General features: G+C 47.0%; 2 protein-coding genes, 1 long non-coding RNA gene and 2 other non-coding genes across 7 annotated transcripts in view; 2 read left to right on the top strand and 3 right to left on the bottom strand.

Moving 5' to 3' along the window:
• Positions 1 to 8564, bottom strand: part of Pik3c2b (phosphatidylinositol-4-phosphate 3-kinase catalytic subunit type 2 beta) — a 63020-nt gene extending 54456 nt beyond the window's left edge. Inside the window, exon 1 of one of the 3 annotated variants that reach the window (XM_006529532.2) lies at positions 8319 to 8564. The gene's annotated coding sequence lies outside the window, so the exon portion shown is untranslated. Of the gene's footprint in view, positions 1 to 853; positions 1068 to 7812; positions 8225 to 8318 lie in introns of those variants that run through there. The other 2 variants (NM_001099276.2, XM_006529531.4) reach the window with 2 other exon arrangements.
• A 9801-nt stretch (positions 8565 to 18365) lies between these two features.
• On the bottom strand, positions 18366 to 27503 carry Gm41953. The gene is made up of 3 exons (XR_878532.1): positions 27006 to 27503; positions 22614 to 22707; positions 18366 to 19090 (listed from the first exon to the last, which is right to left on the bottom strand). It is a non-coding gene; the product is annotated as a predicted gene, 41953 (long non-coding RNA).
• On the top strand, positions 19837 to 19909 carry n-TKctt25. Its single transcript has one exon. It is a non-coding gene; the product is annotated as a tRNA-Lys (tRNA).
• On the bottom strand, positions 20202 to 20274 carry n-TKctt26. Its single transcript has one exon. It is a non-coding gene; the product is annotated as a tRNA-Lys (tRNA).
• The window catches only part of Mdm4 (transformed mouse 3T3 cell double minute 4), a 44483-nt gene continuing 40589 nt past the window's right edge, over positions 23649 to 27542 (top strand). Inside the window, exon 1 of the mRNA NM_001302802.1 lies at positions 23649 to 23701. The gene's annotated coding sequence lies outside the window, so the exon portion shown is untranslated. The remainder of the gene's footprint in view (positions 23702 to 27542) is intronic.

Raw genomic sequence — 27542 nt, 5'->3', positions numbered from 1 at the left:
ATACAGAGAAACCCTGTCTCAAAACAAAACAAAACACCCAACAACAACAACAAAAAAACCAGATACTAATTCACACAGGGGTATTAGAGGCTAAGGTGTGACTCCCTCCAGGACAATCAATCTGCATTTAAAGGGCTGAGGAAGGAGAGGGCCCAGCCCACTGGAAACGTTGGTGGGAGCAATGATCACCCATCAGAGACTGATGGTTGTTAGCCTTCTCGCCAAGTCTCCTGAGCCTACAATCTCTTGCTCTCTCTAGAATGACCTAGGACTGCACTGCTCGTCATGTAGTCTCTTGGAGTCACTGACCCTGCCAGTCTCATCCAGGTGGCCACCAGATCTTCCCCAGTCAGCCTCCCAGCTGAGGGCTTCTCCTCTCTCTGGTACCAGCCCGGAGGGATATCCTGGTCTTGCTCTAAGTCAGTCAATGACCCAAACCAGAGAGTTGAGCAAGAACTCGACTACATCCATTCCAATAGGGGAAAAGATCCCCTTTGGAGTACAAGGCCTAAGAGATGAGGTCGTCTCTCCTGGAGACCTTTAGGGCCCCTAACCTCTGAGCCGTGTCAGTGACGGGTCAGTCTGTATTTAACCCTTTCATCTGTAGGTACAGAAGGGCAGGGTCTGCCCAAGCCCTGATTCCCATCCACACCTGAATCAGACTTCAAAGGCTGGCTACTGTTGCCCCACTCTATACACACACACACACACACACACACACACACACACACACTCCTTCTCTTTCTATTCCCACTTACCACTCAAAGGCCTTAGCCGCTCCCCCAGTTCCTTCTTCCAATCTCCCTGCTCTCAATCTCCTTATGCTCTCTGTAGGTATATATGCCATGCATACCTGCTCGGTGAGCCCCAGCGACCACTGAACAGAATCCCCACCTTGACCGGGTGTTCAAGAGACCGTTTAAGTCTCTGCAGTAAAGTCATATAGAATTTCAAAGAAGATGTTGATGGGCGTGGGAGGGAGGTGTCAGGCAGTTTGGTGCTACTTCATAGGGCTGAGGCTTGACACCTTCCTCCCATCTGCTATCCCCCAATTTGCATAAGGTCCCCAGGGAGAAAGAGCCTAAATCTGCACTCAGTAAAAGGGCCCTCAGCCAAAGGGGGGTCCTCTTGGCTCAGCAGAGCATACTCACAAGCATCTTCTTAATGGGATCCTCATACAGGGTCCCCAGAGAAGCAGCAGGCACAGGACTTTCTCAGCGGGGATCTACTGAGCTAATATAGCTTGCAGCTTGGGTGCATGTACCCAGGGTGTGAGTGAAGGCCAGGTACACAGGAGCAAGGAACTCAACAGAGCCAGGGAAATACCTCCATGACATACAAGTGCCAGTGTGTTTTGTCAGCAGCTGGGGGAGGGGTCCAGAGGCCGTGGAAGAAAGAAGGAAACTGGTCTTTTACTCCTCTGGGATTTTATGCTGGGTGTTGTCTTATTGATCCCTTAAATGTGGATATTATTAGACTTATTTTACGGGTGAGGAAACTATAAAACAGGAAAGGGATTAAGCAGCCTGCCCAAGGTCACACAACCAGGAAACGACAGGATCAAGAATTCAACTGAAACTCGTGTGAACCCAAAATTTACCATCCTCCCCTCTTCTCCAACCGACAGGAGAAGCCCAGGCTCACACGGAAACCCAGGTTCATTGCATTGGACCAAATGCTCACACTGATGTTGGCAGTCATTCTGGAACACCCTCCCCCCCACGCTCTCCCTTTACCCCCCTAGAATACTTCACTTGGCCAGGTCACTCAAAAAAGGGCCTAACCAGGCATGTTGGCACACACTTGTAAATCTCAGCACTGGAGAAGGAGAGGCAGGAGGACAGGAGTTTGCGGCCAGCCTGCACACTCTGTTAGACCATCTCTCAAAACCCAACCAACCAGCCAAAAAGACCAAGCATCCTATGTTCAACTTTCAGATCTCTTCCCACAAAGCAAATGAACCAGTGCAGGGCAAGGTGGTGCATGCCTGCAGCCCAAGGGCTTGCTTAGGAGCTCAGGGCGAGAGGGTTGCAAGTTCTGGGCCAGCCTTAGTCACATAGTGAGTTCAAGGTGTCTGGTATATGAGACCCTGTCACAACAAACAAACTAGCTAGCTAGCTAACTAACTAAAGAAAACAGGGGACTGGAGAGTCTCTTCCAGCACCCACAGCTAACACCTGCTTGTAACTCTAGCTTGGGGGGCTCCAGCGCCTCCTTCTGGCCTCCACTGGCATCTGCACACATGTGCACATATATACAAATGCAGAAACAGACAAGTCATTTTTTTTTTAATTAAAAAAATTGTCTCTCCCCTTATTTATCAGGTACTCAAGGGTTTCCATTTAGAGTCCTAGCCCAGTTCTTTCATGTCCTTCTAAGCCTTGACATTTGGCAGGCAGTGGTGGCTCTCGCCTTTAATCCCAGCACTTGGGAGGCAGAGGCAGATGGATTGCTGAGTTTGAGGCCAGTCTGATGAGAGTGAGTTCCAGGACAGGCAGGGCTACACAGAGAAACCCTGTCTCTAGAAAAAAAAAAAAAAAGCCCTGACATTTACTAAGCATTTCTAGGCCTCTAGGTTTTCTTACATGCTGCCACTCAGGTGGCTCCTCCACTCCTCCAGCACCCACTCCCCCTCTATGAAGGAGCCTGGGCTCAATTTCCCTGCTATTTGTCTCTTTGGAGCATCTCCAAAATCTTTATATTAACTTACACACTTATATGTGGCACCACACTAGTGGTTGAAATAAAGCAACTTTTACTCATGCCGGTATTTACAGCGAAAAAGCATTTTCATGGATACCAGTCCACTAATACGTGTTTTGTTTGTGTGAAACAGGGTTTTACACTATAGCCTAGGCTAGCCTGGAAATCACTATGTATCTCAAACTATCCTTGAATGTGAGGTAATCCTCCTGCTTCAGTCTCCCAAGCACTATGGTTAAAGACATAAACCAGGGCTGGAGAGATAGCTCAGTAGATAACAGCATTGGCTGCTCTTACAGAGGACCCAGGTTCAATTCCCAGCACCTACGTGACAGCTATAACTCTAGTTCCAAGAGATCTGATGTCTTCATCTGACCTCCACAGGCACCTGGCACACATGTAGTACACTTACTTACACACACACACACACACACACACACACAAAGACAGACAGACATGAGGCAGCAGACCTGACTCCTCCTGACTTGAGTATGTCAATCTTGCTAAGTCTGGTCTTTTTCCTATAAAAGGGAAACAGTTTCATTTCCAGTCCCCTCAGCCATTTCCTCTGAGGTTGTGGAACAAGGGGAAGGGTCCCGAGATGATGGTGTGAACATTACAAATAGAAAGACTTGGTGGCATCATTTATAACAAGCTCCCACTTTTCTGTGAACTTGAACTTTTGCCTGAGGGCATCTTTTTTTTTTTTTTTTCCTTCTTTCTGGGTTCAAAGTACAGCTGCTAAGAATCCTGGAGCAGGTGTGGTGGCACAGGCCTTGAATCCCAGCACTCTGGAGGCAGAGGAAGGTAGATCAAGGCCAGGTTAGGTTACATAGTAAGTTTGAGGTCAGCCTGGGCTAGTGAATCCCTGTTTCAAACAAAGAAAAACAAAGGAAAAAAAAAAGTAGCCTGTGGGGAGAGCAATGCTTAGTGTCTGTGACTGGGGCTGAGAAGTCCCAGGATAGGAAGTGCTTTTGCATTGTTTGGAAGAAGGTATAGTGTGTGTGTGTGTGTGTGTGTGTGTGTGTGTGTGTGTGAACGAACAAGAGTGGGGTGGGGTGGGGTGGGGATGCTATAGGTACTTCGAGGTGATGTATTTCCAAAGAGGCAAGTGAGTGATGACTTCTCATTGAAATTCGATACTCTGTGAGGCATCCTCTAGGGGGTTCTCAGGACAGAGGGAAAGCAGCTAGAATTCTAAGTCTGCTTAACCACGGGTGAGTAAACGCTATTCCCTAGGTTCTGAGGGGAATTTCCCAACAAGGAAGCCAGCGACAGACAGGGCTGGCTGACTGACGTGCAAGCTGAAGGAGCAGAAGAGCAGGTTCTGTTCTGAGCCGCGGAACCAGCATCAAGTTCCGGTGCTGCTGGCAAAGCTGTGACCTTGAAGCCATTTCTCCAGGAGGTCATCTGCAAGGAGGTCAGCCTCAGCTCTGACACTTTGTATGATCATGAGAGATAGGAACCATCCCCTCGGGCTGCGGTGGTGGCGCACACCTTTAGTCCCAGCACTCTGGAGGCAGAGGCAGGTGGATTTCTGAGTTCGAGGCCAGCCTGGTCTACAGAGTGAGTTCCAGGACAGCCAGGGCTACACAGAGAAACCCTGTCTCAAACAAACCAAACCAAACACCCAAAGAGTCATCCCCTCACATTTATTTTACAAAACCAGACACCAGGGGCTCAATTAGGGGTAGGGGAAATCCCTTGCAATGTTATTCTGAGTGCTGTCTGGACAGAGGTCTCAGGTAAAAGCTGATGATTCTCTAGTGCTGGGCAACAGAAGCAGAAACAGCAGGATCTCCAGGAGGGGCTTTGGTTTACTCCTGGGCAAAGAGACCCAGTCTTAAACAAGGTGAGAGGCAAGGACTGATACCTAAAGGTTGTCCTCTGACCTCCACATGCATGTCATGGCATAATTATAACCATACCCCAACACACATGAATGAATGCACGCACACCAAACGAATCCAATACAAATATACTAAAACTTTGGTTCTCAATCTAGAATCACAACCCCTTTGGTGACCCTTTCACAAGGGCAGAATATCAGGTATCCTGCATATCAAATATTCATATTACAATTCATAACAGTAACAAAGTTAGTTACAAAGTAATAATGAAATAATTTGATGGTTGGTGTCCCTAGAACATGAGGAACTAAAACAATGAAGCTGTCCTCATTTTTCCCAGAGCCTCCTAAGCCCAAATCTACTACCAGAGTTGCCCAGACAACAAAATGCCTTGATCTGGTTATCCTGACAGGGAAAGCAAGTGAGGCCAGGGAGGCCAGGACTTCTCACATTCGCTCTTCCACTTCCTAACAGCAGGGGATTAAGAGGCACTCAGCAGTGTCAGGCTGGGTGTGTGAAGCATCTTCTGGGGGCCTGTCCTTGAGAAGTTTCTCATCTAAGGTGGGATCCAGTCTGGTGCCATCTTTTGGGGATTTAGGGAATCTATAACAGCTATATTCTGTATCTCTGCTGCTTGCCTGTTCTCTATCTCTGGAAGTGATGCTGAGCTATGAGCATAGTGTCTGCAGGGAGCTTGCCGGCTTCAAATCCCACCTCTATCATATACTCACTGGCTGACACCAGGACGTGTGAGCTATTATGTTTTTTTGCCAGGTCAGCATTGCCCTATCTGCAGGCAGTAGGCAGCCTTTAGAAAGTCTTTCTCCCAAATCCCCTACAACTACTGAATAGTCTTTCTCTCCCAGTTCCCATCTGTCAGCTCTATTTAAAGAGGAACACACAAGGAATAGTATTTATATTATCACACCATGCTTCCCTCACTCAAAGAAGGGAAGGATCTGGGATGTTCCCTACTCCACATTCCCCTCAGCCTACCCCAGCTACACCCCTGACTGGCCTTCCTCTCTTCACATGGATGCTCTAGCTAATATTTGTGGGGTGCTCTGCAGTTTTCTGACCGTCTTTGCACACATAATTGCATTTGGGTAATGTATTTAAAACAATCCTCTGAAGCTGGGTGTTGGTGGCGCACACCTTTAATCCCAGCACTTGGGAGGCAAAGGCAGGCAGAGTTTGAGGACAGCCTGGTCTACAAAGTGAGCTCCAGGATAGCCAGGGCTACACAGAGAAACCCTGTCTCGAAAAACAAAAACCAAAACAAAACAAACCAAAACAAAACGAAAAACCAATCCTCTGAGCCACAATACTTTCCCTCCCATTTTACAGATATGAAAACTAAATGAAATTCACGTTCACAGGTCTGGAACCTAAGTCTCGCCAGGACTCACTCAAAGCCGTGCCTCACGTTCACCTTGCTACTACTCCACATGGTGTGGACTAAGAGTACATCCTGGAGGACTGAAGTTTGTGATTAGCTACACCATCCCCAAAGAAACAGAGACTCCTCCATTTTTCTCTCCAATGCTCCCTACAACACACACAACACCTTTAAAATACTGGGACAGGGCACCACAAAGAGACCTACAGGGCTACAAGGTGTAGAACCTCTGTAGGAGCACAGTTAGGTCATGGGGAAGAAAAAAAATTGCTCCAGACCAACAGGCAAAGCCAAAGAAGCACCCCAGAAAAATGAAAATGTGTAGAGCCCAAAATAAACGAATTGCCCTTCCCTTACCCAGTGCTCCAGTGGAAAGGAAAATGGATAGGCTTGCCTTCTGGCCAGGCCTGGGAGCTTGATCAGATTCAGACAGACACACCCATGCACTCAGCAGTAAGCTCTGAGCTACAAGAGCCAAACCTTGGGCTTCCCAAAAGCCAAAGGAGAAGCAGCCCCAGTCTGGGTCCAGGGCTCTTGTTCAAAGCCACCGTCTCCTCAGACACTGCAGGCCGTCAGGCAGGGCTATAAAATGTGCCTCGACTGAATTTTTCCACGGACACAGCCCCGAATGGGACTACCAGGCTCTGAAGGAGCGTCAGGCTCGCTGACTGGGCTCCAGGAGCTGCAGCTGGAAAGAGGGAGGCTATTTGTGTGTCAGGGTTGCCATTTCTCTCCTGAATCTCTTTCCAAGGCCTAGTGGGAGCAAATCGAGTAAGTTTTCATTCAGGGCTGGTTTGGGGCTGGAATTCAGTGCAAATTGCTTACATCTGCTTGGCCATGTCCCAGACAAGCAGGTAGTTTAGAGAAAGGAGGGGCTGTATCAGCCCACTTCTGTAGCCCAGGTAGCTTGCCAGCCGCTAAGGAATCAAAGGCCTGCTAGGGTCTATCAGTCCAGGCTGCAGAACTCTCTGACCAAGTTGAATAAAAACACCAGGGCAACCAGAGACAATAGGACTTTCACCCTAAATATGACTGGTGGGCTGGGACTGGGAAACCACAAAGATACCTAAAGGGAGGTGAGATGTAGGGCCAGGTTAGCCTGAAGGAGCAATGGCAGAGTTTAGACACTTCAACCTCTGCACAACAAGGGTGAATGCACTAACCTCATACATTTGGTAACCTCTTTCCACACCCCAGAAGCCTGCCAAGCCCCTGGACTTTTCACCCCACCCACCCCAGCTTGGCAGTTTTGCTGGGGCTTCCAGCTTCTATCATCGCACCAAAGCTGCAGCTGTGTAAAACTGAAAAATGAGGGGCAAGTACTGCCCAGGAGAGGAGCACTTTCCCGGAGGGCCGGGGACTCGGGCCTGAAGGTCCTAGTCTCTCCTGCAAGCTTTCAGTCTTCTGCTTTTGCAGTATCCTTATAAGGCCAACCCTACCCTCCGCCTGGCCGAAAATGTGTACCGTCCCGAGGTTGGACGCTGACTTCTCACTCCCGCTGCACAGGAAGGCACCACTCCCACCACCCCCCACTCCAGGACAGGTTTTGCTCTTAAACAAACTAATAAACAAATCGACTCCAAAGCGGTCCCCTGGTCCCAGCTCGTCTTGCAGCTGCACCCGGGAAGTGTGTTCCGGAGGAGGAGGCGGGTGCAAGCCCGGCGAGGCCGCGAGTCGCGGGCGAGCCGTGGGGCGGGGGCGAGCAACCTGCAGTGCTCGGAGGACCCGGCTGGGCTCTCGGCCCTGCCATTGTTGGCCCCGGCGCTGGCGCTTCGGGGCGGGAGCTCTGCCCACGTCGCCCCGACTAAGAGGGCGCTCCGCAGCCCCGGGGTCGTCCTCCCCGCCGCGTGCTCTTCCTACCTGCGCTGGCCGCGGGTTCTGCCGCGACACCCTGACTGTCGTGGCTGGGTGTCTAGGGCTCCGCCGACCCGGCTCGCTCGGAAGATCCAGGCGGCTCCAGCCCCCGCGTGATGTTCAGTGTCGCCTGCTCCCTTCGCTCGCACCGCGCGGGCACTGGGATCCCCGCAGCAGGAGACACACGGGCAAGCGACGGGCGTGGGGGCCGGGCCCGGGCCCGGTGCTGTCTGCCGGGAGCGTGCACGAGCTCGCAGTCAGGCAGCCCCGGGTGAGACAATAGCGCGAACGGCGAGCGAGCGGGGAGAAGCCATCTCCCGGACAGCCGGCGCACTGCACGGCGCGCGAGGCTCACCGGCTCCTGCCAGGACCGCGGCCCAGGCCGCCGGCAACAGCCGCAACGCCGAATCGCCTAGTCGCGGGAGCCAGAGGGCGGGGCGGCGGGAACACGGGCCCCCTCCCTCCCCTCTTCCTCTCCCCCTCCCCTCCCCCTCCCGCTCCCGCCTCCGCACCGTGTGCGGCGTCCTGAGCAGACCCCGGGGGCCAGCAATCCCACTTCCCGCTGGCAGATTGTCGTCGTTTTCCAGGCTGGAACCCCTTGCTCTGGGTCAGGTGAAACAAGCCAGATCACCTTATTGGAAGCGACACGGGCTGGGCGTTCAGTTATCCGTTCGAAAATTTCCTCTCATAATTATGCATGATAGGGATGCTCTAAAGAACTACCACCTTCGTGGGGGAGGCTGTGTTGGCACTTTTCTCTCCCGTTTGCTCAAGGGCGGTCTTCCAACCTGAGTGGGGAGGAGAAGTAGAGAAGCCTCCAACCCTATTAAGGTAGGAAGCAAACTTTGAAACTGTGTTATTTTCTCCGGGCACCTCCCTTAAAGCACCTGTGTCAAGCATTTTCCTAAGGGCTCTACCCAGTACTGGCCAGCTCCGTTTGCATAATAACTAGGGTCTCGGATCTCCAAGTACACTTTCTTCAACCAGGAACTTGTTCTTTGCTATCTTCCTTTCTTTGCCAGTCACACTGGGATTCAGCCTTCTTCCTCAGTACCCCTTCAAGCCTTGGTGGGAGAAGGTGTCTCAGCTCCCATGCCCTCTGCTCTCTAGCTAAGGCTTCTATGGAAACATCTGTTAAGCATCCCTTGCCTTGCCCCAAGGAAATATTTAAGATACTACCATTTCAGTCTATCAAAGTCAGAAAGGTCTTTATAAAACACATGGGGCCTTTGATCCCGCCCCCTTATTTGCATGAAACTCTGTAAGAAACCGGAGCAGTTTTCCAGGAGACAAGGGCTAAAGCCTTCCTAGGTTGGTAGAGGTAGAAACTGGGGAGAGCTCACAAAGAGGAGAGCTGTCTAGTAGAATGAGGATTTGAACAACTAGAGGAAGTCCTGTGGTGGAGAAAAGCAGTACAAAAGGGGAGTCCCTAAGCCAGGTCCTCAATCAGCACCTGGGAGGCAGAAGCACCCCAACGGGTGTGGTGTGTAACTCCAGGAGAGCTGCTGCTTTTTCTCCTGGCCTCTGCAGGCATCCATATGCATGTGCACACCCCCACAAGCATATACAGAATCTAAAAATAAATTCAATCTTAACCCCCACCCCCAAAAAGTCGAGTTCACAATTCTAAAGTATTTGAGGGAGAATATTGTTTTGTTTTCATCGAGGATGAAATGGAACGGTTAGATAGAAACCTCATGGGCATCACTAGGTGAGTGAAGAGAAAAAGAAGCCTGTGAGAGCTAAATCAGGTTCCGGTGGCTTGATGGTGAAAGACTCGTTCTAGAAGCTTAACAACTAGAGGAGGAATACAAAGGAGCATGAAAGATCAGGTATGGAAGTGTTGTTTGGCACAGGTTTTCCCATGTAGCTGAGGCTGCCATTTGAACTTGATATGTAGCCCAGGCTGGCTTCAAATTCATGATTGTACTGCCTCTTTCTCCTAAGTGCTGAGCCAACACCCTTGGCTTGGTTTTCTTTTAAGACAAGAAAGAAATGTGTTCCTATGCTGAGAGGTAAGACCAGGGAGCAAAGGGGTGAAAATGCAAACTGTCCCAAAGAGGAAAGGAGATGGCCCAAAGCATGCGAGACAAAGTTGCCTGGAGAGACTCACTGGCAAATGGATTTGGAGAGCAGTAAGTCTTGAAGCTATACCCTGAAGAAAAAAAATAGTTGCTACTTGATCGTCTTTGAGAATTCTGCTGAGACAAAAAGAGTAAAAATAGTATAGAAAGCTGGTTGTGGTGGCACATGCCTTTCATCCCAGCACTTGAGAGACAGAGGCAGGCAGAATTCTGAGTTCGAAGCCAGCCTGGTCTACAGAGTGAGTTCTAGGACAGCCAGGGCTACACAGAGAAACCCTGCCTTGAAAAACAAAACAAAACAAAACCAATAGATAGGATTGAAGATGTAAAAAATGTGGTTAGGTTTTAAATGACCATAGAAAGAAACGAGGGGGGCTGGTGAGATGGCTCAGTGGGTAAGAGCACCCGACTGCTCTTCTGAAGGTCCAGAGTTCAAATCCCAGCAACCACATGGTGGCTCACAACCATCTGTAACAAAATCTGACTCCCTCTTCTGGAGTGTCTGAAGACAGCTACAGTATACTTACATATAATAAATAAATAAATCTTAAAAAAAAAAAAAAGAAAGAAACGAGGGAGTACATAACTCGGTTTACACAAGGCCCTGGCTTAAGCCCCCAACACCAAGAGAGAACTAAGGATGGAGGCCCACAGCTGCTTACAGCTAGCATAGAGGCCACAGCTAGTGCTGGATATTTTTGTATGATGATGCAGATACTATTTGAATGTTTTCATCTGTAGCACCTAGACACCCGGATGTATAACACTGAGTCAGAGTTGCAGGTCTTCAGGACAGGTTCAGCGGAAGAATAAAGAAGAGGGCTTTTGCTGGGCAGTGGTGGCACACACCTTTAATTCCAGCACTTGTGAGGCAGAGGCAGGCGGATTTCTGAGTTTGAGGCCAGCCTGGTCTACAGAGTGAGTTCAAGGACAGCCAGGGCTGTACAGAGAAACCCTGTCTGGGGGGTGGGGGTGAGGGGGTGGGAAGGGCTCTTAGAGCTGGGAAGATGGCTCAGAGGTTAAAAGCATTGACTGCTCTTCCAGAGGTCCTCAGTTCAATTTCCAGCAACCACATGGGAATCATCTGTAAAGTGATCTGATGTCTTCTTTTGGTGTGTCTGAAGAGAGAGACAGTATATTCACATAAAGTAAATAAATAAATCTTTTTTTAAAAAAATCTCTGAGTTCCAGGCAAGCCTGGTCTACAAAGTGAGTTCCAGGACAGCCAAGGCTACACAGAGAAATCCTGTCTTGAAAAACCAGAAGGGAGAGGAACAGGAGGAGGAAGAGGAAGAGGAGGAGGAGGAAGAAAGAAGAAGAAGAGGAAGAAGAAGAAAGAAGAAGAGGACGAGGGAAGAGGAGGAGGAGGAGGAAGAAGAGGAGGAAGAAGAAGAAGAAGAGGAGGAGGAGGAGGAGGAGGAAGAAGAACCCACACATGCCACCCACACAGTATTCAATCCAGGCAGGCAGAACTTCCAGTTGAAGGAATGACCACATCCTATCCCCCTCACCGCCCCCCCCCCCACACACACATACACACACAAAAGAAGACGGTATTTAAAAAGGCAACGCAGGTGTGATCAGAGGTTTGTAGATTAGAAGCTTATCTTGGATTATCCAGCAAGGCCCAGTCTAATCACTCCTGCCCTTAAAACTGACAGTCCTTCCCAGAGATGCCCAGGATGATGGAAGGAAGGGTAGAAGAATGAATGTGGATGGCTTTCGGGTTGTAGCTGGACGTCCCCTGGAGGTGAGGAAAAGACAAAAAACAGAAGAAACACAGCCTTGTGACAGACACCCAGGCTTCAGTCCAGAGACTTGGGTGGACTTCTAACCTACTGAACTGTAAGGTCAGACATTTGTTTTGAAGTAGGGGGTTTTGTTTTTTAGACAAACTCTGATGTAGCTCTGCTCTATAGCTGAGGGTGGCCTTGAACTCCAGACCCTCCTACCTCTACCTCCCAACTGCTGAGATTACACCTATTGCACACCACACTCGGCTCCCTAGCAGTTGGCTTGGCAGTACTAGGTACTGGACATATTATGTCATGCGTGAGAGGCAACAATCTACCATTGAACTATAGCCCTAGTCCTAGCTCTGTATGCTTTGAAGTCCACTTAACTGAGGGGTAAAGGGGATTTGTTATGGAGGCAATAATAAATATTCTATTTAATAATATTTAACTGGAATCTTCTTTACAGCACCTCCATGTTTGTTTGTTTGATGGTTTGAGACAGGGACCCTCAGAGGCAAGGAACTTTGCTTGAAACTAGCTGGCCCGTGACCTCTGGAGCATCTCCACCATCCGCCCATTTTGCAGTCTCCAGGATTACAAGGGCACCACAACGCTGGACATTTTTATCGTAGATTCTGAGGATCTGAGCTTAGGTTCTCAAGCTTTCAAAGCCAAGTACTTTATGAACTGAGCTATATCTTGGATTCTCTTGTCTTCTATTCTCCATTTCTCTCTCTCTCTTTCTCTCGGGGAGGGTAATTTTGTTGTTTTTGTTGAAAGAGAGGGTTTTTTAAACAATCCTTCCCCCACTGCCTCTTTTTTTTTTTTTTTCAAGACAGGGTTTCTCTGTGTAGCCCTGGCTGTCCTGGAACTCACTCTGTAGACCAGGCTGGCCTCAAACTCAGAAATCCGCCTGCCTCTGCTGGGATTAAAGGCGTGCACCACCACGCCCAGCACACCCCCACCGCCTCTTGAGTGCAGCAATTACAGGCCTGCACTGCTACAGTTGGCTCCATTGAAGACTTCTTGAAATGTCTTTTTATCACTATTTTATGTGTCTGAGTGTTTTGGCTGCATGTTTGTTTGTGTACAGAATGCATTCTCGTTGCCTGTAGAGGCCAGAGGAGGAGGATAGATTTCCTAGATCTGTAAGTTCAGGTGGTTGTAAGTCACTTTGTGGTGCTGAGAATCAAACCCAGGTCTTCTGGAAGAGCAGTCAGTATTCTGAACTGTGGCGCCATCTTTTTGACCCCCTAGTCTTTTTTAAGGCATGCAACTTTTTCATTTGTTGTAAATGGCTTCAGGGCCAGACACTAAACTGTGGGTTTAGAAGGCTAGAGTACTATTATTAGCAATGCAGGAGAGGCCAGATTGACACACCTGTAATCACAGCCTTAGGAGGCAGAGGCAGGAGGATTGCTGTACCTTTGAGGTCAGCAGATCAGCTGGGGAATTCCAAGCCAGCCTTCTCATTACATCATTATTCCTGACAGCCACATACCCGCCTTAAGGGGTCCATTAATAAATGAGCGTGTAAGGAAAACATGACTGATCCTTATCTAGTGCAGAATACTCTTCAGTTTTAAGAATGAAGGAAACTGCCTATCAGTGGTGGCACATACCTTTAATCTCAGCAGAGTCAGGTGGATCTCTGAGTTCGAGGCCAGCCTGGTCTACAAAGTGAGTTCCAGGACAGCCAGAGCTACACCAAGAAACCTAAAATAATAATAATAATAATAATAATAATAATAAAGTCTCATTTGTATCTGCACTAATGAACATAGGGGGAAATCACACTCCATGTGTTAAGTCAGATAAAGAGATACAGACAGTATATGATTTAACTTCTGTGGAATTCAGACAGTTAGACTGACAGAAGCAGTTGGGGGCTGAGGTTGTGCTGGTAGGGGAGTGACAGGTTATTATTCAGAGGAAAGAAACTTTGAGCTTTGAATTTGGGGGACTCTGATGTACAGCATAGTGATGGTAGTTAATGGTGATGTATTGATCTCACATTCTAACTCCCCCACACACCACTAAAAGAACTGGTGGGAACTGGGCACACACATTAATTCTGGCAAAGTGTGAGGCGTGTAGGAGGAATATAAATTTGACACCAGCCGGTGCTACACAATGAGACCCTGTCTTTTTAAACATGTATTTAGTTGTGTATGTGACTGCTCTGTCTTGTAAGACAGAAGAGGGTATCAGGATCTCATTGTGGATGGTTGTAAGCCACGGTGTGGTTGCTGGGAATTGAACCTCTAGAAGAGCAGCCAGTGACTTTGACGCTGAGCCATCTCTCCAGGCTCTAGTGAACCCTATCTTTAAAAAAAAAAAAAAAAAAAATTCGAGCTGGGTGTGGTGGCGCAAGCCTTTGATCCTAACACTCGGGAGGCAGAGGCAGGCGGATTTCTGAGTTCGAGGCCAGCCTGGTCTACAAAGTGAGTTCCAGGACAGCCAGGGGTACACAGAGAAGCCCTGTCTCGAAAAAGAAGAAAAAAAAAAAAAAAAAAAAAAAAAAAAAAAAACAACAACAACAACAACAACAAAAAACACTCAAAATAGCAGCAGTCTGAAAATAATTAGTGGGTGAAATTAAGCCTGTGACACCTACAGAAGGCCCACCTGGGCTTGGCATCGAACACTGGAAATCTCAGAACTCCAGGGAGGAGGAAGGGGGATGAAGAGTTTAAGGCTAGACTGGGATACATAGACATCTCAAAACTCATAATAAACAAGGGCTAGACAGAGAGAGGGATGGCTCAGCCATTGAGCACCTGCTGCTCTTTCGGAGGAGTTGGTTCAGTTGCTGGACCCACAGCAGGTGGCCCAAGAAACTCCAGTTCCAGAGGTTCAGCACCCTCTTCTGGCCGCCACAGGCGTGTTCATCACACAGTGACAAGACAGACAGGCACGCATACACATACATTCAAAAATAAAATAAATAAAACAACAGCAGCCCCAGAGAACTAGATGCTCCATGTGCAGAATTTGTGAGTTTAGCCTGCCCTCTAGTGGACACATTAAATCCAGCAGTCATGCAAGAAACAGTTTCAAGAAGCAGGCAAGATGTTTGGTTCTAGGTAAGGCAAGGTGTGAGACGACACCTGTGATGGTGTTTCCACACAACATACACGCAAAGCAGAGACATTTATTGCTGCCTCAGATGGGCCCTGCTGTGTTAATTTCCTCCTCCTCCTCCTCCTCCTCCTCCTCCTCTTCCTCCTCCTCTTCTTCTTCCTCTTCTGAGACAGGGTTTTTCTATGGATCCCTGGCTGTACTGGAACTAACTCAGTAGACCATGCTGGCCTCCAACTCAGAAATCCACCTGCCTCTGCCTCCTGAGTGCTGGTAACAAAGGTGTGCTCTACCACTGGCAGGCCAAACGTCTCATAAGAGCAACGTTGTCCTCCTTAGCCTGCCCCAAGCCTGGCCACAGTCTCCCCATTTCCCTTCACTTCTGCCAGCGAGTGTGGCATGTGCTCTCCAAGTTCCTTTCAGATTTGCTGTGTTCCTCCTGGCCACCCTGCTCAGTGAGCAGTTCACTGGTTGGCCAATCTCATTTAATCAGTTTAACTTGAAACATCTGGCTTTATCATCCAGCTGTGACAAGGCCTTTGTGGGAGGAAACCATGAAGGTCTCTTTATTCCTGTTTCTCTCAGGCATCCTGAACAAGCACTGTTTCCCTTCCCATAAAATGTGGTGTGCAAGGTGTAGTATTCCACAATTTTAATCCCAGCCCTCTGGGGGCAGAAGCAGGCAGATTTCTGGGAGTTTGAGGCTAGCCATAATCTACATAGCAGCAGGTTCCAGGCCACCCAGGGCTACAAAAATCCGGGAGTGTGATTCATCCCACACCTCGAACAAAGAGACAGAGAAACATTTTTCTTGCTTGAGATATATAACTTGCTCAAGAAATAGGTCCAAGTAATTAAATAGATAGATATTTGTTTAGCTCATTACAGTTTCTTCCATATGGCTGACAACTGCTTCAGCTCCACTCTGATAATGTAGTTTTCTTATTGAAAACTCTAGTCCCGTCCATTTTATAAATCATACTTGTCAGGGTCCGGGGTCACCCCACAAACCACATGTATCTCAATCAGATGGGGATAGTTTATTGAGCATTCACCCCGGACTGACTGATCAGGACCACAGAGCAGACTCCAAAGCTGACCACAACCTTGATCCAGAATCCTACTGAGCTTTTAAGCCTGACATCCACAAACATCTGTGCCAAGTTATTCCACCAATTAGAATTCACGGATAGGGGGTGTGATGGTTTGTATATCCTTGGACCAGGGAGTGGCACCATCTGAAGGTGTGGCCTTGTTGGAATAGGTGTGACCTGGTTGGAATGGGTGTGTCATTGTGGGTGTGGGTATAAGATCCTCACCCTAGTTGCCTGGAAGTCAGTCTTCCACTAGCAGCCTTTGGATGAAGACATAGAACTCTCAGCTCCTCCTGTGCCATGCCTGCCTGGATACTGCCATGCTCCCACCTTGATGATAATGGACTGAACCTCTGAACCTGTAAGCCAGCCCCAATTAAGTATTTTTTTTATAAGACTTGTCTTGGTCATGGTGTCTGTTCACAGCAGTAAAACCCTAACTAAGACAGGGGGTTTCCTTAGGAACAAGTCTGTGATGGTTTGAATATGCTTAGCCCAGGGAATGACTCTATTAGGAGGTGTGGCCTTGTTGGAGTAGGTGTGGCCTTGTTGGAGTAAGTATGTCATTGTGGGCATGGACTTTGAGACCCTGATCCTAGCTCTCTGGAAGCCAATCTTCTTCTGTTTGCCTTTGGAACAAGATATAGAACTCTCGTTTCCTCCAATGCCATGCTCCCACCTTGACGGCAATGGACTGAACCTCTGAACCTGTAAGCCAGCCCCAATTAAATGTTGTCCTTATAGGAGTTGCCTTGGTCATGGTGTCTGTTCACAGCAGTAAAACCCTAACTAAGACAGATATGAATATTAGATAAGGCAAGTCTCCTGCCACAGTTGAATACCCCAAACAATGGGAACAGGAGAAGTGTACAACAAAGAGATGTTCCTAAGCAAACCCCCTATCCTTAAATCCTGAATGGTGAAACAACTTGGCACAGATGTTTGTGGATTTGGGGCTTAAAAATCCTGTAGGACCTTAACTCAGGGTCTTGGTTCAGTTCCTGAATCTGGACCATAGCCCTGGTTGACTAGGCCTGGGGTGTATGTTCAATATTGTCTGACTGAGACCAGTGTTTGTGTGGCTTATGAGGCGATTCCTGGACTCCAACACAAAACATAACAGAATATGCAATCAACTCAGGCATCAGAAAGTTTTCTAGTAACCGTAGTAACAGCACATGATAAAGTTTATTCGTAACAGTAATAACAGCATAAAATGGCTGGCTAGACCAGGCAGCAGTTAGTTACCCAGGCCTTAACAATACCCTATTGCTCTTCAGGTCCTGCATTTATTTGCTGTTTGCATATGTTTAAAGATTTGTTTAGTTGTGTGTGTGTGTGTTTGCCTGTGCTCCAGGTGCCTGCAGGAAGGAGTCCTGAGGAAAACAGATGTTATTAGTCCCCTGGAATTGGAGTTACAGGCAGTTGTGAGCTGCCTGCTGTGTGAGTTCCCTGTGTCCTGTGCAAGAGCTGATGTGCTCATAGCTACCTAGTCATCTCTTCAGCCCCCAACTGTTTCCTGTTTCCTTCCTTCCTTTCCCTCTGTGTAGCCCTGGCTGTCCTGGAACTCACTCTGTAGACCAGGCTGGCTTCAAACTCAGTCTCCCGAGTGCTGGGATTAAATGTGTACACCATCACTTTAATGGTGTTAAAACAGGCTTGTGTTTAACCCACTGCACCATCTGACCAGCTGTCCTTGTACATTTTGGGCTTGCTCCCTCAGATTTAATTTGCAATGGAAAATGTAATAGAATAATAAAAACTTGCATTTGGAGGGTGTGCTGGCTGGTTATACATAACTTTGATACAACCCAGAGTCATTCAAGAAAATGGAACTTCAGTTGAGAAAATGCTTTTACTATATTGACCTGTGGACAAGCCTGTGGTGTGTTTTCTTGATTGATGACTGATGTGGGAAGGCCCAGCTCACTGTGGGCAGGACTAGGCTAGTGGTCCTGGATGCTATAGGAAATCAGGCTGAGCCAGGCAGTGGTGGCACATGCCTTTAATCCCAGCACTTGTGAGGCAGAGGCAGGTGGATTTCTGAGTTTGAGGCCAGCCTGGTCTACAAAGTGAGTTCCAGGACAGACAGGCTATACAGAGAAACCCTGTCAAAAAACAAAACAAAACAACCAAAAAGAACCCAAACAAGGGGCTGGAGAGATGGCTCAGCGGTTAGGAGAACTGACTGCTCTTCTGAAGGTCCTGAGTTCTATTCCCAGCAAACACATGATGGCTCACAACCATCTGTAATGAGATCTGATGCCCTCTTCTGGTGTGTGTCTGAAAATAGCTATGGTGTACTTGTATAAATAATAAATAAATAATATTTTAAAAAAACAAACAAACAAAAAAAGAAATCCGGCTGAAGCTGGTCAGTGGTGGTACTTGACTTTAATCCCAGCAGAGGCAGGCCAGCCTCTGAGTTTCATGCAGGCCTGGTCTACAGAGTGAGTTCTAGGACAGCTGGCACCAAACACAGAGAAACCCTGTCTCTAAAAAAGAAGGACGAGGAGGAGAAAGAGGAAGAGGAGGAAGAGGAGAAGGAGGAAGAAGAGGAAAAGAAAGAAAAAGAAAGTAGGTTGAGCAAGTCAAGTCAGAAAGAAACACTCCTACAAAGTTTCTGCATCAGCTCCTGCCCTGGCTGACTTCCTGCCCTGACATCCCAGTGATGTGGAGCGCTAAGCAGAAATAAATCTCTCCCCCCAACCCCCAGTTGTGTGTGATCATGGTTTTTATCATAGCAATGAAACCATAACTAAGGCAGACTAATCCCCTGATGTGTGTACAGACCTGACAATTTCCTCATGTATGTAGAGACCTGACTAATCCTCTCACATGTGTGCAGACCCAGGCCTATTTGGGATCCCTTAGCTGGTCTGGTCATTGTTCTTAAAGAACCACACAGTTCTAGGAAAAGAACATTTCTCCAACCAAGGCTAAGCTATTTTGCAGTTCTTTGTGTTTCGGAGGCTCAAGTATTCAGCAACCAAGGAGAAATCCTATCTCAGTGTTTGGGCTTTCATAATTCTGTACTCTATGCAGCAGAACTCGGTAGATCTGGAGACTGACTATATCTTTAAGGTTTATTTTAGCTTTAATTCTCTATATATGTTTATGTTTGTGTGTGTGTGTGTGTGTGTGTGTGTGTGTCATGTGGGCCCCTGTGGAGTTCAGGAGGGCATGCTCACAGGGTAGACTAGGCTGGCCTTCAACTCACAGAGATCCTCCTGCAGTCTGCTACTCTTAGGTGTAGAAATCTTGCTTTGAAAGGATTCATCTTGGGATGCTGAAAGGAGAGGAGAAGAAAAACTCAAGATGTAAAAAGTTTAAACTCAGCCGGGCGTGGTGGCGCACGCCTTTAATCCCAGCACTCGGGAGGCAGAGAGATTTCTGAGTTCCAGGACAGCCAGGGCTACACAGAGAAACCCTGTCTAGAAAACAAACAAACAAACAAACAAACAAAAAACAACAACAACAACAACAAAAAAGTTTAAACTCCCTTTCTTAGGATCTAGACTCAGACCCACCTTTTTCTTTACTTCTATTTTCGTGAAATATTAGACCATCAAATCTGGCACCCGCAAGGCAGAGGCAGGTGGATTTCTGAGTTCGAGGCCAGCCTGGTTCACAAAGTGAGTTCCAGGACAGCCAGGGCTATACAGAGAAACCCTGTCTCGAAAAAAACCAAAAAAAAATCTTTTTTTTTTTTTTTAAATGTGTAATAAAAAAAGATCACAATCCTATGCGGAAGTGTCGCCTTGTTTGTCCATTTTCCTGTAATTTATTAGTATTAATTTTGTTTTAGAGCGTTTAGTAGGTACTGGCAACTTATCAAACATCGACTATGAAAGACTTTGGAAAGTGCTTATTAAGTAGATGGAACAAAATGGAAAAAGAAATATTGTTTTTAATACGTTAAAAATAGACTAACTGAAGCCTATTTTTTAGCTTGCCAGGAAAAAAAGGAGGGGGGGGGGGGAGACAGGTTACCATTATATCAAGTAAATACAGGAGAAAACTGACCCTCAGAGCGCCCGGATAGCTCAGTCGGTAGAGCATCAGACTTTTAATCTGAGGGTCCAGGGTTCAAGTCCCTGTTCGGGCGGCTACAAATTTTACACGATGTTTCATACTTAATTGCCTGATTCTTAGGAAACAATTAGTAACAATACGGCTAGGTGTGTTTTTCATAGACTTAAGGCTATCCTACATAACCTTAAGGTACTTGCTAATTTTTGTCTACAACGCGAGATCTGGACAGTGGAGACGTGAAATGTCTAAGTCCTCACCAGAAATGAATGACGATAGGATACATACACTAGTTAGCTTTAACTGCCTTTAAATTTGTGTAACGTTTGCTGATTCGAAGTGGGGGAGAAAAATTTTAAAAAGACAAGCGCCCGAACAGGGACTTGAACCCTGGACCCTCAGATTAAAAGTCTGATGCTCTACCGACTGAGCTATCCGGGCCCTGGTGGAACAGACTTCCTACAGTTCTTTACATAAGAGTAAGGAACCTTGTGCAATTGCTCCCTCTGGCAGTGTCGTCTTCCCGTGAGAGATTTAACTTATCTAAATTCTGCTTCCTGCTGCGTTTTAGCCCCTGAACAATTGCGAGCTTCACCTCCGCTCTCGCTAGGTGGGCTTTGATCTGTAAACTTAGAGCGACGCGGAATTCCGTTTGAAGCGCCTTAGTGACAAACTTTAACCAGTTTTACCGTTGACTGGAAAGGGGACGTCCGTGCTAAAACTCCACGCAACGGGGTTGGAAAGGGGAGTTTTAAGAGCGACTACAAACACACCGTCCTGAAGGGAGTTTGCTGAGCTGTGGAGTATAAAATGGGAGAAAGCAGGGGTGCTGAGATTACCTGTAAATCTCCTGAACCTGTTCCAACATTGACCACCACGGAGGTCACCAGCTGTGACACTGAGGGCAGAAGCCCTTGTAAGCCAGAAACAGGAAAGCTTGCCACGGCCACGGAGAGATGCTGCTAGCATCTTAGCATCTGAGGCTCTTCCTTAGTAATTTGAGCACAGCCCTATGCTATGGAGCTGATTGAAGAATTACTCACTACAGGGTTTTGAGAATGGGACTGTAAAGACCCATTGCTGGCCGATTTTCTTTCTTTCATAATTGTCTTCAGGGTGTTTGCTTTAGCCTAGTATTGCCACTTGAAGAAATTTACCCTAAGCAGTGACGGGGGCAGGGGTGTGTGTGTGTGTGGGGGGGGTGGACGGACTGGAGGCATAGGGCTAGCTAGATAGCAAGGCCTGCACACGCCTTTTCAGGAAAAGAATCCTCACAGCTGCCTGAAGGCCCAGCTCCTGGGGGTCTGGGATCAAATCGGCCTCCACCCCTCCTGAGCATGCCGGGGGTGGGAGTTGGGGGGGGGGAGGAACAATTAATAGGAAATGTACAAAAGGATTGAACCACAGAAGACAGCATTAGATGTAAATTATGGCACAATCTTAATATAAAATGATTGGGGTGTTTGTTTTGTTCTGTTTCTAAATTACAGAATCTTAGTTAACTCAAGGCCTGGAACTAGCTTGGGGCCGGCTTGGATTCTGTGGTTAAGAGTGCATACTGCTCTTCCCTGCTCCCACACATCCTGGGACTTACAACTGCAGGTAACTCTAGCACCAAGCAGATTTGATGCCACAGACCTCCCTACGTTCCTGCTCCCATAAGAACATATAGAAGGACACACGTATATATGCATAATTAAGAACATTGAGAACAGTTTTCATTACCTCTAAGCTGTTGAGATGGCCCAGCAGTTAAGGGTGCTGGCTGCTCTTCCTGAGGACCTGGGTTGAGTTCCCGGCACCTACGTGGCAGCACATAACTGGAACTCCATTCTGAGAGGATCTAATGCCCTCTTCTGGTTTCTGCAGGCACCAGGCTCAAAGGGTACAGGCATATGTTCCCTCATACACATAAAAATAAATCTAAGCCGGGCGTGGTGGCGCCTGCCTTTAATCCCAGCACTCGGGAGGCAGAGACAGGCGGATTTCTGAGTTCGAGGACAGCCAGGGCTATACAGAGAAACCCTGTCTCAAAAAAACAAAAACAAACAAAAAAACAAAACAAAAACAAATCTAAAAAAAATCATACCTCTTTTACAATGCCTTCAATATTTATGTTAAATAGGAAAGTCAAGACTCATATTCGGTTTATAGAGTCAGTAATGGAGCCGTAGCAGTTATTGTCTGCATTGAAAAAACAAAATTGAATTGCTATGTAGCAACAAGCACAGAAATCAATTCTAACCAGGCCAATGACCTTTAATATGAAAAGCCTTTGTTTGTTTAATGTAGGAGAGCTCTGTTGCATGTACACTGCATACCAGAAGAGCGCATCAAATCCCATTACGGATGGTCCTGAGCCACCATGTGGTTGTTGAGAATTGAACTCAGGACCTGTGGAGGAGCAACCAGTGCACTTAACCATTGAGCCATCTCTCCAGCCCCCACAAGTTTTCTATAATATAATAATAATAATAATAATAATTAATAATAATAATAATGCTGGCTATGGTGGCACATGCCTTTAATCCCTGCACTTGAGAGGCAAAGGCAGGTGGCTCTCTGTGAGTTTGAGGCCAGACTGTTCTACAAAGCAAGTTCCAGGACAGCCAGGGCTGTTACACAGGGAAATCCTATCTCAGAAAAAAAAAAAATTAAAACATACAAAACAAAAGCACAGACAACACACAGGCTAAAGTGACACCCCCCCCCCCCCACGTACATGCAGCCAAAGGTGGCCAACTGCAAGCCAAGGAAAGAAACCTCAGGAAGAAACAAACCTGTGACCCCCCATCTTGTGCCTCAAGCCTCCAGAACTGATGGGAAAGTAACTGCAGCTGTGCAAGTCCCCAGGCATGTTTCGTCCTGGCCTCCCTGGAAAACAGACACAAGTGCTACACAATTCATTCTACCTGTGTACACTAATATCCCTTTATACCAAAGAAAACGAGTTAACCATAATTATACATTTACTGTCATTGAACTTGAGAGTGGTGACTAAGAAGGTAAGCTGTGGGGCTGGAGCGATGGCTCAGTGGTGCAGGCCTCTCCCTGCTCTTGAAGAGGACCTGAGTTCAATCCCCAACACCATATCTAATATGACTATAGCACACAACTGCCTATAACTCTGGATCCAAGGCAAGGGGTCTGATGCCTTCCTCTGGCATCTGTGAGCATCTGAACACATATGGTATATGTATGTGTGGGAACACACACACACACATCCAAAAATGTAAACTATGTGCCAGCCATGGTTGAGCAGGAGCAGATGGATCTTTGTGAGTTTGAGACCAGCCTGGTCTTCATTAGCATAGCCTGGCCTGACCCAGGGCTACACAGTAAAATCCTGTCTCAAAATACAAAATAAAGAGCTAGAGAGATGGTTCAATAGACAGTTGTGGTCTACCAGGTGGGACTCTTGGGACCCACGTGAAGGGAAGCTCACAACCATCTAAAATTCCAGCTGCAGGGGATCAAAAAAAGGATTCTAGCCTTTGTAGGCACCAGTCATGCCTGCAGGCAAGATAGCCATAGACATAAAAATAAATAAAACTTAAGGAAAAAGCCTTAAAAATCATAATCTGTAGTAACAATTCTGAGGATTCAGAAATTTAGGTTTCTTTAAAAGACACAGAAATATTTTGTTAATCCCAGGATGCGGGACAGCTTCGGACTCTGCAGCAGCTGATTATGATTTGCTTCGTGCTCTAGCAGAAGTGAGGTTTTTCCAGCTGCGGATAATTTCTACAATTGTGTGGCCTTTGGAATCCTGGGAACTTCTCAGAGGGTACATAAATGCTAGGGCCCTGAGAGGTGGGTGGGTTTGTGGTGGTGGTTTAAGGCAGCAGTGGTCAAAGAAGAAACAAAGGTAAGAAGTTAGGTTCCGGGGTTTTCATAATTCCTCTCTCCCCTCTATCCTTGTTTCCATTCTATCTAGTGTTAGGAGTGGGGGGGGGGGGACTAAGGTGGAAAAAAGAACCCACAAAGTAGCAAAGACCTGCAACAACAACAACCCAAGGAAACAAAAAGTTCAAAACTTTTTTTTTTTGTATTGAAGTATTGAATACAGTTTATTTGGGGTGATGAGGGGTAGTTAAGAAGGGAGTAGAGCTGGGAGTGGTGGCGCATGCCTTTAATCCCAGCACTCGGGAGACAGAGGCAGGCAGGTTTCTGAGTTCGAGGCCAGCTTGGTCTACAAAGTGATTTCCAGGACAGCCAGGGCTTCACAGAGAAACCCTGTCTCGAAAAAAACAAAAAAAAAAACAAAAAAACAAACAAAAAAAAAAACAACAACAAAAAAAAAAAAAGGAGCAGAGACAGGGGAGAGAAAGAGAGGATGGAAATGAGGCTGGCCAGGAACACATGGAGAGAGGCAGTAACTTGAGACACTGAAAGTTTGATAATGTTCTGGTTTCAAGAAACAGACCGGAAATCAGGTTTCCTGTTTATGTCACAGTCTTCTTAAGGAAGGAAGTGGTGAGCACCAAGGTCAGCTTTGAACCTTTAAGGCACGTTATTTCTCTTTAAGTTTGATTGGTAGATGTAGAAAATGATATAGTTAGGGTTTACTTTTTTTGTTTTGTTTTGAGGCAGGGTCTCTCTTCCATGAAGATCAGGCGGGCCTGGAACTGGGAGACCCTCCTGTTTCTGCCTCTGGAACGCTGGGGTTAAAGGCTTGCACCACCTTGCCTGGCCTTAGTTTATTTTTTTATTTTTTGGTTTTTCGAGACAGGGTTTCTCTGTGTAGCCCTGGCTGTCCTGGAACTCACTTTGTAGATCAGGATGGCCTTGAACTCTGAAATCTGCCTGCCTCGCCTCCCGAGTGCTGGGATTAAAGGTGTGCATCACCATGCCCGACAGTTTATTTTTTATTGTAGTAAATCAGTGAAGTCTTAGGCACCTTCATTGGTGGTTTAACAACCATGCTGGGTGCCCATCAATATGGCTCAGTGGGTAAAGATTCTTACAAAGGAGTCTAATGATTTGAGTTTAACCTACCTGGAACCTACATGGTAGGAGAGAAGAGATTTATCTACATTTATCTGTACACAATATGTACAGTTTTGATGGGCAAAGCTCCACGCTTTGAGTGATCTTCCCGTTTCAGCCCTCCACGTGCCGGTAAAGCTCCATTTTCTTTTTTTTTTTTTTTTTTTTTTTTGGTTTTTCGAGACAGGGTTTCTCTGTGTGTAGCCCTGGCTGTCCTGGCACTCACTTTGTAGACCAAGCTGGCCTCGAACTCAGAAGTCCACCTGCCTCTGCCTCCCGAGTGCTGGGATTAAAGGCGTGCGCCACCACGCCCGGCTTAAAGCTCCATTTTCTAAGCCATGTTCTGTTGGATATGTTTATATTAAGTTATTTATGGCGTGGCATAGTGGCACACACCTCTAATCCATTTGTGAGGCAAAGGCAGGTGTGGATCTTTGTGAGTCGGGCCCAACCTGGTCTACAGAGTGAGTTCCAGGATAACCAGAGCTGTAAGACCCTGTCTTGGAAAAAACAAACAAGCAAACTTACGTATATGGCTATTTTGTGTTTGGTTTTGGGACAAGGGACTGAGGTGCATATTTTGCATATCAAAGCAAACCTGGTCTTAAGGTTCTCTTAGCTTCCCTCAGTCTCTACCTGGCATATCCTGCCTCACTTCCCTATATAATCCAGACAAATTGGTCTCCTTACTCTCCTCCTCTTCTCTCTGTACACTCATGCCCTCCCAGCCCCCCCCCCCGCCCCCCACGTTCACACCCACTTCCCTTCCCTCAGTCCTTGGGGCCAGTGAACTCGATAGAAAGTACCTTCCTAATAGACCTGCATTTAATATCATCTAATCTGGCTTGAATTGGCTCATTTTGCCATCAGTAAAGAAATAACTATCATTTTTGCCTATGTGCATGTCTGTGGATCACTTGTGTACTGTGCCCTCAGAGGCTAGAAAAGATTGTAGGATTACCTGGAATTGGATAGGTAATTACAGATAGGTGTGAGCCACCATGTGAGTGAGTGCTAGGAATCAAACCTGGGTTCTCTGAAAAGAGCAGCTGATGCTCGTAACCGCGGAACTATCTCTCCAGCCTCCTCATTAAGGCTTTAGATGAAGACAAAATTACACTGATAAATATTTTGAAAAATAAAAAAGGGAAAGGGAGCTTTTTAGTCTACCTTTTACTCGCCTGGTCTCCTGGCTCTCTCTCCTCCCTGCTCTCCTCAAGGGCGTGGCCCAGCTCACGGCCACGCCCACTCTGGCCTCTCCCAGATGTCTCTACCTCTGACTATGCTTTATTTACAATAAACCTTTTCCTCTGCCAGAAAAATAAAAGGGAAAGGGCTAACTCTTTGGCCTGCATCAAGGATAATGGCAACTCATCCATAATTGGGCATTTTCTTTATCTGGATAATCAGGCTCCTAGACTAGTTTCCAGGTCTTACTTTTTTTTTTTTTAAGTTTTGAAACTTGGACTTGAGGCGAGTGCCTTTATCTGCTGAGCTAGCTGGGTGACCTTTAGGTCTTATTTTTTGGAAGCCTTTAGATCAGTGCTTCTCAACTTGTGGGTTAAGCTCCTTTGAGTGGGGGTCAAAACAGGGGTTGCATATCAAATATCCTGCATATCAGATATTTGCATTATGATTTATAACAGTAGCAAAATTACAGTTATGAAGCAGCAATGAAATAGTTTTATATTTGGGAGCACCACAGCACGAGGAACTATATTAAAGGGTCACAGTTTTAGGAAGGTTGAGAACCACTGCTCTAGATTGCCTTTTTCGAGACAGGAGCTCTAGCTGTCCTGGAACTCACTTTGTACACCAGGCTGGCCTCGAACTCAGAAATCTGCCTGCCTCTGCCTCCTGAGTGCTGGGATTAAAGGCTTGCACCACCATGCCCGGCTAATTATTTTGAGAGTGGGTCTCATGATATAGCCCTTGTGGGCCTGGAAGATGCTATGTCAGTCATGGTGGGTCATGCTTGTACTCCCAGAGTTTGGCAGGCAGAGGACTGACTCTAATTCCAGACAGCTTGCATTATATCATACATTACAGGCCATCAGGACTGCAAAATGTGACTGACCCTGTCTCCAAAACAGAAGAGAACCAAAGCAATGTAAGCAAACAAAAGTGGTTGCAAAAGGAGAGAGGGGAATAGTTGGCTGGTATTTGCCTATAAGTGCCCTTACCTCTCTTCTGAGGAAACTCTGCTGACTTTAAGCTCATTGTCCGCAACTTCAGAAAGAGAATCACCACCTCAGCTCCTTCAAGGAACTCTGGATCTTCCAGTGGGGAAAGGTTATAAACAGGAGCTGGGAGCAGAGGCAATAAGATTTTATGCCTAGCAGCAGACACGCAGAAGCAGGCAGATCTCTTGAGTTTCCAGGTCAGCCTAGTCTACATAGTGAGTTCCAGGATAGTCAGAGCTATATAGTAAGACCTTGTCTAGAACAGAACAAAACAAAACGGGTAATGTTTACATTGGAAATAATGAATTTGTATGATCCTCCAAAAAGCCCAACTAAATAATTCGCCCAACCAAAATATAGTAGGGAGCATACAATGTGTGTACGGGAGATCAGGTCCCATTTTCTTTGTATAAGAATGCATCTGTAGCCGGGTGTGGTGGCGCACGCCTTTTAATAATCCCAGCACTCCGGAGGCAGAGGCAGGCAGATTTCTGAGTTCAAGGCCAGCCTGGTCTACAAAGTGAGTTCCAAGACAGC

This window comes from Mus musculus, chromosome 1 (genome assembly GCF_000001635.26).
Source record: "Mus musculus strain C57BL/6J chromosome 1, GRCm38.p6 C57BL/6J".
NCBI lineage: Eukaryota > Metazoa > Chordata > Mammalia > Rodentia > Muridae > Mus > Mus musculus.
The sequence above is the reverse complement of the archived record's forward strand: the minus strand, read 5'-3'. Positions and strand labels throughout refer to the sequence as shown.